At 42.7% G+C, this 12,085-nt stretch overlaps 1 long non-coding RNA gene across 2 annotated transcripts in view; it reads right to left on the reverse strand.

The window, feature by feature from the left end:
* LOC121269687 overlaps positions 1 to 12,085 on the reverse strand; it is a 131,153-nt gene that overhangs the window by 21,201 nt on the left and 97,867 nt on the right. For both annotated transcript variants that reach the window (XR_005941392.1, XR_005941391.1), the window contains exon 5: positions 1,749 to 1,871. This is a non-coding gene — a long non-coding RNA (uncharacterized LOC121269687). The remainder of the gene's footprint in view (positions 1 to 1,748; positions 1,872 to 12,085) is intronic.

Genomic DNA, 12,085 nt, shown 5'->3' on the forward strand with positions numbered 1-12,085 from the left:
ATTCCTTCACAAATGTTAGGGGGTTGAAAACCAATGCTGAATAATTCACTTTTCTGGTGGTGTTGACTTCATACGATGAGATCGGCACACAGAGATGAATCAGTTTGCAGACAATGGTACAGACTTTCAGTAGAAACAGGGGAGATGGGGCCAGGTGTCCAACCTGGGCCAGAGGTCCTTCGGTTTGGTCTGCTAGTCAGATGTTAAATAGCAGACTGAGCTATTCAGTTTGTTCAACAAGCCAGAGGTCCAGGTCATGTGACTTCACCTCTCCATGACGTCTTCAATAAAGGATGTTTATCAGTGCTTGGAAATTGGCTTTGTGTTGCAGGGCTGATAATGTCTCAGCCATTATGGGTTAAAAGGAATGTTTGGGAGGCCATTGTCTTAGTAAACATTCTATCTCCACTGGCCAGTCTGGGTTATCAAATGCAGATGGCCTTTGTATAGCTCTCTATGAAGCTGGGCTGTATAGTACACAGGGGGTCGTTAGTGGCTCCTCAGAGATAACGTGGTGTGAGTTTTTCCTAAAATTGCCAAGTGACTTATTTTGTTCAGGGGTCACAGACAGAAACAGCTTCAGCCATTTTAAAGCTCTTTGTTCAGTTTTTAAAATTTTAGAAATAGCGATGAGTATATCTATATTTTTTATAAAAATATACAGTGTGAGGTCTTAATCCCTCACAGTGCAAAAAAAAATCAATTATGTTTTATTGAGAAACAGTCAAGGCTTAATGTGCCAAGGTGGGAAAGTATTAGAGTGAAGATAAGACAGATAGACGCGCCAGACACATCACTTCTTCCTTAACAGCTCTGCACAAAGTACATTTATGGTTGAAAACACTATTCCCTCATCATGGAGGCTCTTTTCACACCACCTTCACTCTGCTGGCAGCTGTGGCTCAGCAGGTGTCACTCCCACCTGAGTCAGAAAGCTGTGCATCCAAGTACCATTCCAGAGACTTGAGCATAAAATCCAGGCTAAGATTCCCAGTGCAGTAATGAGGGAGTGCCACATTGCTGGAGATGCCGTTTTTTCAGATAAGCAAGTTAAATCAAGGTCCCGTTTTTTCTCTCACTTAAGCTTAAAAAAAATACAAGGACACTATTCCAAAAAGCAGCATGGCATTTCTCGCGAGGATGACATGTCGAATATTCATTCATCAATCAACATCACCAGAATGGGTTATCTGGTCATTATCACATTGCTATTTGAGAGAGCTTGCTGTGCGCAAATTGGCTGCTGCATTTCCAACAACAGTGACTACACGTCAAAAGTACTTCATTGGCTGTAAAGCACTTTGAGGTCTCCCGTAGTCATTAAAGGCGCTATAAAAACTACAAGTTAATTTTAAAAAAGACTTAAAGAACAGGCTTGTTAAATACTTTTCCCTCAGGGCAGTGGGCTGGCAAATTTCCATTGTAGAAGGTGTCAGCAATTTATTTGTGTCAAGCTTGAGAGAATCTTCAGAGAATCCAAGAATATTACAGCACAAAAAGGAGGCTGTTTGTGCCTGTGCCGGCTCTTTTGAAAGAGCTATCGGATTAGTCCCACTTCCCTGCTCTTTCCCCCATAGCACTGCAAATTTCTCCTTTTCAAGTATTTATGCAATTCACTTTTGAAAGTCACTATTGAATCTGCTTCCACCGCTCTTTCAGATTGTAATAGCTCGCCTTGTTCTCTTTCTCTACCCCAAGGGAAGCAAAATCACCAACTAACAAAAAGAAAATTAAAATAGGAAACTCACAGTGATGACGATCCTGTTGGAAACAATTCATCTGCCATTGATGAATTCTAAACTCTGGATTTTTTTTCTGTAATTTCTGTGGAGTTTCCTTTTTATTTCTCCTGGAAAAGCTCCATTGTTTTCCTGTGTAGTTTAAAACAGATGAGGAAAAACTATTAGACAATGACATTGCTGCTATTTAGCTGCAGAGGAATATGATTAAATGTATTCCAGTTGCTAAATCAGGCAGAACTTTGAGTCATGCATGGACATAGGGTTACCAACTCTGATTGGACATATTCCTGGAGGTTTCATCACATGACCTCCAGCAATGAACCATCCCACCCACGCAGTTCCCCCATTGGTCACCCATCCTCGTGGGACCCCACTTCTCACGGCCAATTGGAAAGCAAACAGATGTTTGGTTACCTGACTGGATGATTTATGACTGTCAGTCAAACAGACCTTTTCCCCTATGTTCAATGCTTTTATAACCATGGAAGAAAACTTTTAAAAAGCACCATTTTTTTTGAATGCCTCTGAGAATTTTCTCCAAGATATTTGCTCGTGGCTGTGTCCAGGAGATTAATCTTTAATCCTTGGGGAATCCAGGACAATCCTGGAGGGCTGGCAACCTTAAGGAGATAATTTTGGAAACACCAAGCAGCCATTTTGAAACTAGATAGAAAACGGTGCTGATGATTTCATAATCGCAAGTTGTTCCTCCCCATGTCTGATTCAGACTCATTTTTATCCCTCCCTGCCTTCTTCTTGAGCTTTTTGTGCTCACTGGTAAGCATACCCTTTCCAGCGTTGTATACCAGTTAGTGAGAAGAAGTGGAAAACCCAGCTGATCAATGTCTTCTTCAGCCTAGCAGCAGTGGGAGTTGATTGCAGCAACCCTCACCGTCACTTCAGCTAAGATCTGCAAACTCATCACAGACCAGGAATTAAACCTGGCGTTCTCCTCGTCCCAATTCAACACTCATTGGTCATGTCAGCTTTGCCACTGCGAAATACAAGAATTCCTGTCAATACAATGATAGAAGGACGACATTTGGCCCATCGAGTTTGCACTGGCTCTTTCAAAGGATAATCCAGTTGGTCCCACCAGATTTAAGGCAATTAGCAAAAGAACCAGATTTGACATAAGGAAAAACTTTATTTTTTCACACAATCACTGGTTCAGATTTGGAATGTACTACCTGATAGGGCAGAGGATACAGATCCAGTAGTAACTTTCAAAAAGGAATTAAATACTCCAATTGCAGGAAGATGGGGAAGAGCCATGAAAATATACTTGCCACCTTGGATATAGTCAAGGAGGTTCCTGATCTCCTGCCTCAATACACTCCGCTCCCAAATTCAAGTCAATGGTCCATCCTCCAGGTGTTAATGCCTTCCCATGGCCAATTAGAATAAACATATGAACAAGGAGCAGCAGTAGGCCATTCAGCCCCTCGAGCCTGCTTCGCCATTTAATATGATCATGGCTGATCTGATAGTAACCTGCAATCTGCATCCCACCTACCCCCGATAACTCATCACCCCCTTGCTTACCAAGAATCTAACCTTCTCTGCCTTAAAAATATTCAAAGGCTCTGCTTCCACTACCTTTTCAGGAAGAGAGAGTTCCAAAGGTTCACAATCCACTGAGTGAAAAAATTTTGCCTCATCTCTGTTTTAATTGGGCAACCCCTTATTTTTAAACAGTACCCCCTAGTTCTAGGGAAGACTTTTGTGGTTCGACTGGACAAATCTTGACCATTCATGAAACAACCTTTCTCTTCACCTTTTTTTAAACTAATAAATCAAAGTGTTTAAAGAAAAGGCAAAACAAAACATAATCTTGTTTAATTTTCTCCTGGGTTTTGCTCCCAGCAGTGGTCTGGAGATCAATCTTCGACTCATGGAGACTCCAGGGCAATCCTGGAGGGTTGACAACCCCAACCCAAAGCATTGAAACATTTATGTTAATTATGAGGAAAGACTAGAGGGATAACTTTATGAACTTGTGGTTTCAACATGGAGCTTTTCCAGACAGGATTCTCAGTATGTACTCCTGCTGGGCGAAGCTGCACAGCTAGAAGGTAAAGTCATAAAATGCCCTTTCTGATGTGTGTATAAGCCACTGGAACATAGGGAAACATGGTCAATTATTCTTATTTTTATAGCTGGCAATTTAGCCAGAAAAATCTCAACCCTATACAAAATTGATCTTCCTTCAGGACTGGCAAACAACTCAGTTGTGATGTTCACTTTTAATTCACCAAAGCTCTGACCACACAGGCAACAACAGGTGCTTTTTGGAACTTTGGGTGCTTGCCTCTTGCCGCCTAACTCAGAGTTTCTTTGGAGTTGAATAAAGGCTCGCGGTGCAAGTTGAAGAGTTTATTACCCACTGTCAACATTGCAAGAATCCCCCTGGGATATCAAACATCGATCAACGGCCAAGAGACATTTAAGTGCTTCCTCTTCCTAAATACCACTGTTCCACCGTTTAGAAAAATATACACAGACATATAAAAACTTGCTTTCAATTTCTGTATGTATATATAAATATAAAACCTTCCCCAGCTATTCAACCACAGTGTATTTGCACAAGATTGGTTTGCAAGGCTTTATTTATGTACTTGAAGAGTAACAAGAGTGTTTCAGACACATCTTACATGAAAGGATTGTGAAAGTCTCAGCCTGGCTTTGAGTGAATTGGTGGACCCTGGCTAGAAGTTCTTCAGAATTTCTCTCTCTCCCTTTTTTCTCTCTTGTCTTCCTTTCTCTTTCCCTTTCTGGGATTTTGACTTTTCCTTTGTTGATGAAGAGTCTGAGTGATTGGAAATTCCTAAAGCTTCCAATACCGTGCAAATTCTTTAATTTGAAGAACTTTGGAGACTCCCCTGTCCTCTAAGGTGCAGGGTGAGGAAAAGAAATCCAACTGATTCAATCTGCACCTTTCTCTTTCATAAAATCTTGACAAAGATCATTGAAAAAAAGATTGGGGGAGAGCAGGAGATATTTATTTTACACAGCAAGTTGTCTGGAATGCACTGCAGAAAAGCTGCTGGAAGCAGATTCAATAGTAACTTTCAAAAGGGAGTTGGATGAATACTTGAAACGTGCAGGGCTATGGGGAAAGCAGCCAAGATTGGGATTAATTAGATAACTCTTTCAAAGAACAGGCACAGACATAATGGACCGAAAGGCCTCCTTCTGTGCCCCATGCTATGTGATGATTCTTTGGATCTGCGATATCATAAGGTTTTAAACAATAAGTAGCTGGGCCACAAGTTCAGGAATATCCAGTGTTTTGTACCCAGTCAATGCTGAGTTAGCTGAGTTTCAGTTGCAGAGGGTGGTAAGACTGAAGGTTCAACATCTCTGCATTAGGGAAGGGGGGAAACTAATTCTGTTAGGCTTCTCACTCCTGATGACAATCCTAAGAAAGTGCTGGATTATGTGAACATGCGTGAATGTTGGACGAGACACAGGATTCTGGTCCAGCTATAACGCTTATCCTGGGAAGGGGAAAAAATTGGTGGAAAACATAGCGAAGGGAAACAAAATAAATTGTTACCTTGGCAATGTGTAAACTAACATGAATCACTAGATGCCAACTTGTCACACTAACCTATGATAATGAGTTCTGTGGTTTTTGACCCTATCCCTGTGCAGATATTTACTTTTTGTAAGCTTTAGCAAAAACCTTTCTGCTTAACCTCAGTGCTTTGTAAGTGCACCATGTGATTATGGTCCTAGCTTTGATCCTTGTCCTGCATTAAATTAGCTGATTTCAGTGAAGATATTTGTAGTGCTGTAATAATTGGCCAGTATTCCGCCCAGTGTCCTGGCCAATATTTATCCCTCAACCAACATCACTAAAAATGATGATCTGGTAATTTAACACATTGCTGTTTTTGGGAGCTTGCTGTGTTCAACTTGGCTGCTGTGTTTGCTACATTACAACAGTGACTACACTTCAAAAGTACTTCATTGGCTGACCTACTGAGGTTGTGAAAGGTGCTATACAAATGCAAGTCATTCTTCTTTAAAACAGCAGATGAAAGAATTTCATCTTGAACATATTAATATGTTTGTTACTAATTATAGAACAATACAGCACGGAAGGAGGTCATTTGGCCAGTCATACCTGTGCTGACTCTTTGAAAGAGCTATCCAATTTATCCCAAAAGTCCCTTCAATGTTTTTTCCTTTTCAAAATTCTTTCCAATACCCTTTTGGATGAGCTTTCCCTGTTCTTTCAGACAGTCCATTCAAGCTGATAACAACTAGCTGTGTAAAACCAATTCTCCTCACCTCTCCCCTCCTGGATTTTTCAACTATTCTCAATTTAGTGAAATTGTCCTTTCTAAGCAGCAGCATTGAGTATTGTGGAGTCATTCAGCTAGCTATGACCTGTAGGGATTTTATTTTTCTGGCCCATTTCTCTTGTGTTTACTGGGATAATTGCGGACAGATGGAGCAGTCTGCTGTCTTATGGATGAAGTTCAGAAAATGAAAACACAAGTCCTAGCCACAGGGAAACTCAGCAGGATGGGAGAGGACAACTGGAAGCTTGTTACAAATCCAGCCATCCTTCAAGGATGATCTGTTCTTCCAATTAAAAAGAAAGGACAAGGCAGGCGGAGAGATTCAATCAGAGAACTCCAGTAATCAGGCAGGACTGACCTTACATGGGCTATCCTTGCAGTTGTGCTGGGGGAGAGAACAGGCTAAGGAAGGGGTTCAAGGAGAGAGTTTTTTGTTCATTGCTGACACTGCACTCCCTACAGAGAATGACAGTTGCTATGAATTTAAAACCAATGACCTGTCACATTCAACTCCTAACAACTATTTGCATTCATCTAGTACATTTAACATAGTAAAATTTCCCAACAAGCCTCAGAGGAACATTATCAAACAAAATTTGACACAGGGTCACATAAGGAACCATTCATAATAAAGGTATTCAAAATTATGAGTGGTCTTGATAGAGTAAGTAGGGAGAAACTGTTTCCTCTGGCATGTGCGTCAGTAACTAGAGGTCATAGATTTAAAATAATTGGAAAAAGAACCAGAGGGAAAATGAGGTTAAATTATTTCACAGAGAGGGTTGTTATGATCTGGAATGCATGATCTGAAAGGACGGTGGAATCAGATTTCATAAGAACTTTCAAAGATTGTTGGACATGTAGTGAAAGTAAATACTTTGCAGGATTATGTTGAGAAAGTTGGATTATGGGACTAAATTGGATAGCTCTTTCAAAAAGTCTGCATAGACAAAACGGGCCAAATGGCTTCCTGTGCTGTTATATTCTATGATTTCCTATGATACCAGGACAGGTGACCAAAAGCTTGGTCAGAGAAGTGGTTTTAAGAAGCACTTTAAAGGATGAGCAAGAGGTAGAGTTGGAACGGTTCGGGGAGGGAATTCCAGAGCTTAGCACCTAGACGGCTGCCACTGGTGGAGTGATGAAAATCCTGGATCTGCCCGGGCACTGCGAATATCATGGAGAGGCTGGATAAATGACAATAGTGGCCACACAGGTATTAAAATTGCGTACAGTAAGTGCACTATCGATTTGAACCATTGTGCCCTACAGAAAAGGGAAACAACTTGCCACAAAATACCGTTAACCTGGCACTATTTCTTTTGACAAAGGCAGTGGCTTATTAAGTTATTAAGGTTGTCTACAATCAGGAACAGGATTACAGGATTGGCAACACAAAATGAACATGGGGCAAATAGGGGCAACTCTGGTTGTACGTATTCTTGATGGTTTCATCACATGACCCCTCCAGCCACCAGTGGCTTCTTCCTCGGAAGCTCATGCCATTGGCTGCCCGATACATCCACCCCCCTCCCCCCCCCCCCCCCCCCCCCCCCCATGGTGCCCCAAGACAACTGGAAGGCAAACAGGTTCTTAATTAACCAATTGGTTGTCTCTTGGCTGTCAATCAAACAGCCATTTCTTAATATCATTTCCAATGGCTGAGAAACCGAAAACGAAATGAAAAATATCACATATACCCTTGTATTTTTATTTAAACATGCTTTTGATTTTTCTCCAGGGATTTGCTTGCAATGGTATCCTGGAGATTAATCCCATCCAAGCCACACACCATCCTGACTTGGAACTATAATGTCTTTCCTTCACTGTCACTGAGTCAAAATCCTGGAACTCTCTAGCTAACAGCACAGTTTGTGTACCTACGTCAGATGGACTGCAGTGGTTCAAGAAGGCGGCTTGAGGGCACCTTCATGAAGGCAAGTGGAATGGGTAATAAATGCTCACCTAGCCAGCGACACCCACATCCTGTGAACAAATAAATAAATAAATAACCGTCGTTTTGGTAGTACAGAACTTGAGCATTGCTGTAAAAAGACATTTTGTCAAAGCTTTTCATCTTGCACTATTCAGAACAATCAGAGGAATACTATGTCAGGGGAAGCAACAACTTTATACTGTATGGGAAAAGAATGCTGATTGGTTAGCAAGTGGACACCGATTGGCAGAGACATTGCCATGGAGAATGGAGCAGTTAATGGTGACTGACAGTTAACTGCCTAGCATGGTTTGAAATTTTAAACCAGGCAGCTTGACTCTGACTGGTCAATGCATTGTCCTGAGGAATGAAACAGCAAATGGCTGTCACTTATTTTGTTTATCTGAAACAGGTGCAATGTGTGTACATGTTCTTTCTGTCTGCAAAGAACAGGACCCCATGTATTAATATACGTAGCTTCCAGTACATGTAAATGCACCACAATGCGAGACCAACTGACAATCTTAGATTGGTTGTCAGCGTAATTTTTAGCACCCTGAGGATTATTTACCAAATGGTGTCCAATCACGTTTGTTTTCAGTTTTGCAAGCACGGGCTGGTTGGGTGTGGTCTGTACCTTGCCTGTATCATCATATCAAGCAGATCGTGTTAAACAGCAAGTTCCTTCCACTGTTTGCAATGGGCAAAGTTGGTATTTATTAAATGATGGGTCTTTTTCAGGTTGTCAAGATGTAAGGGTGTGCCACAGGGATCAGTGCTGGGACATCAACTGTTTACAATTTATATAAATGACTTGGATGAAGGGATGGATAGGATGCCAAATTTGCTGATGACACAAAGATTGGCAGGAAAGTAAATTGTGAAGAGTCATAGAGTCATAGAGGTCTACAGCACAGAAAAAGACCCATCGGCCCATTGAGTCTGCGCCGGTCAAACAAGTATCTAACGATTCTAATCCCATTTTCCAGCACTAGGCCCATAGCCTTGTATGCTATGGCATCGCAAGTGCACATCCAAATACTTCTTAAACGTTATGAGGGTTTCTGCCTCTACCACCCTTTCAGGCAGTGAGGTCCAGATTCCCACCACCCTCTGGGTGAAAAAATTCTTCCACACATCCCCTCTAAACCTCCTGTCCCTTACCTTAAATCTATGCCCCCTTTTTACTGAACCCTCCACCAAGGGGAAATGTTCCTTCCTGTCTACCCTATCTATTGCCCCTCATAATTTTATACATCTCAATCATATCCCCCCCTCAATCTCCTCTGCTCCAGGGAAAATAACCCCAGTCTATCCAATCCCACCTCATAACTAAAACTCTCCAGCCATAAGGACATAAGGAAGCTACAAAAAGATATAGATAGATTAAGTGAGTGGGCAAAGATCTGGCAAATGGAGTATAGCGTGGGAAAATATGAAATTGTCCATTTTTGCAGGAAGAATAAAAGAGACACATATTCTCTAAATGACGAGAGATTGCAGAGCTCTGAGGTGCAAAGGGGTCTTGGTGTCATAGTTCATGAATCACAAAAGGCTAGTATGCAGGTACAGCAAGTAATTAGGAAAGCTAACAGAACAGTATCATTTAGTAGGAGGGGAATTGAATACAAAAGTAGGGAGGTTATGCTTCAGTTATACAGGGCACTAATGAGACCACATTTGGAGTACTGTGTAGAGTACTGATCACCTTATTTAAGGAAGGATGCAAATGCATTGGAAGCAGTTCAGAGAAGGTTTACTAGACTAATTCCAGGAATGGGTGGGTAGTCTTACGAGGAAAGACTGGACAGGCTAGGCTTGTATCGATTGGAGTTTAGAAAAGTAAGGCATGACTTTATTGAAACTTATAAGATCCTGAGGAGTCTTGACAGGATGAATGTGGAGAGGAAATTTCCTCTTGTGGGAGAATCTAGAACTTGGGGTCACTGTTTAAAAATTAAAACAGAGATGAGGCAAAATGTTTTCACTCAGAGGGTTGTGAGTCGTTGGAACTCTCTCCATGAAGAGGTGGTGGAAGCAGAGTCTTTGAACATTGTTAAGGCAGAGGTGGATAGATTCTTGGTAAGCAAGGGGGTGATAGATTATCAGGGGTAGGTCTGATGCAGATTTCAGGATGATATCAGACCAGCCATGATCTTATTAAATGGTGGAACAAGCTCAAGGGGCTGAATGGCCTGCTCCTGCTCCTTGTTCATATGAAGGGATTAGGCTGAGTTTGTGTAGACAAATTGTTTCATCTGGATGAATTGTGGAGAACAAGAGGGTAACAATCTCAAGTGATGTAAGGCCAGATCTATGTTAGATTTTGGGCAGTTCTTCTTTTGCTAGAGAATGAATGCTGATCCACCAAACTCATTCGAGCAAAAACCAGGCCTGTTTCTGGCTGGGATGGAAATCACTTTATACAAGAGGGAGATACCTGGTAATGTTCGTCAGGCTCAGTGGGGTCTCCTGGACCAGCCTTGATCACCTGAGGGGGACAGAGAGGAAGTTCTCAGATCATTGTTCATTTTGCTTCTCCCAGGCTAAGACATGACTCTGAGTCAGGGTGGCGGGAGGGGGAGGGGGGTGTATATCTTGAGTTGCACATAGATTCAGCATTGTAAGGGACAGAGTGGGTGATCCTGTCCATCATTTTTGTATATTCAGATGAGCATGATGCGTTCTGCATCCTTTGCATGCTGCTGGCACCTGAATTTCCATCTCCATAAACTTGGCACAATCCCAGGATAACTGCGATATGAGATAGGAGCAACATTTTATTATAATGATGCGCTGAAATCTCACTGCAGCACATTTTTTAATTCATTTATTGGATGTGGGCATCACTAGCTAGGCCAGCATTTATTGCCCATCCCTAATTGCCCTTGAGAAGGTGGCGGTGAGATGCCTTCTTGGACCGCTGCAGTCCATGTGGTGTAGGTACACCCACCATGCTGTTAGGGAGGGAGTTCCTGGATTTTGACCCAGCAATATTGAAGCAACGGTGATAAGGTTCCAAGTCAGGATAGTGTTTGGCTTGGAGGGGACCTTGTAGGTGGTGGTATTCCCATGTGTCTGCTGCCCTTGTCCTTCTAGGTGGTAGAGGTTTGGTAGGTGCTGTCAAAGGAGCCTTGGTGAATTTCTGCAGTGCATCTTGTGGATGGTATACACTGCTGCCGCTGTGCGTTGGTGATGGAGAGAGTGAATATTTGTGGATGTGGTGCCAATCAAGCAGGTTGCTTTGCCTTGAACGGTGTCAAGCTTCTTGAGTGTTGTGGGAGCTGCACTCATCCAAGCAAGTGGGGAGCGTTCCATTGCACTCCTGACTTCTACCTTGTAGATGGTGGACAGGCTTTGGGGAGTCAGGAGGTGAGTTACTTGCCACAGGATTCCTAGCCTCTGATCTGCTATTGTAGCCACAGTATGTATATGGCTAGTCCAGTTCAGTTTCTGGTCAATGGTAACCTCCAGGATGTTGATAGTGGGGAATTCAGTGATGGTAACGCTAGTGGGGGGGGGGGGGGGTGGCAAGGGTTAGATTCTCCCTTGTTGGGGATGGTCATTGCCTGGCACATTGTGTGGCACAAAATGTTACTTGCCACTTGTCACCCCAATCCTGGATATTGTCCAGGTCTTGCTGCATTTTGACGTGGACTGCTTCAGTGTCTGAGGAGTTGCGAATGGTGCTGAACATTGTGCAATCATCAGCGAACATCCCCACTTCTGACCTTATGATGGAAGGAAGTCCTTGATGAAGCAGCTGAAGATGGTTGGGCCTAGGACACTATCCTGAGGAACTCCTGCAGTGATGTCCTGGAGCTGAGATGACTGACCTCCAACAACCACAACCATCTCCCTTTATGCTAAGTATGACTCCAACCAGCAGAGTTTTTCCCCTGATTCCCATTGACTCCAGTTTTGCTAGGGCTCCTTGATGCCACATTTGGTCAAATGCTGCCTTGATGTCAAGGGCAGTCACTCTCCCCTCAACTCGCAAATTCAGCTCTTATGTCCCTGTTTGAACCAAGGCTGTAATGAGGTCAGGAGCTGAGTGGCCCTGGCGGAACCCAAACTGGGCGTCAGTGAGCAGG

Source organism: Carcharodon carcharias, chromosome 25, assembly GCF_017639515.1.
Source record: "Carcharodon carcharias isolate sCarCar2 chromosome 25, sCarCar2.pri, whole genome shotgun sequence".
NCBI lineage: Eukaryota > Metazoa > Chordata > Chondrichthyes > Lamniformes > Lamnidae > Carcharodon > Carcharodon carcharias.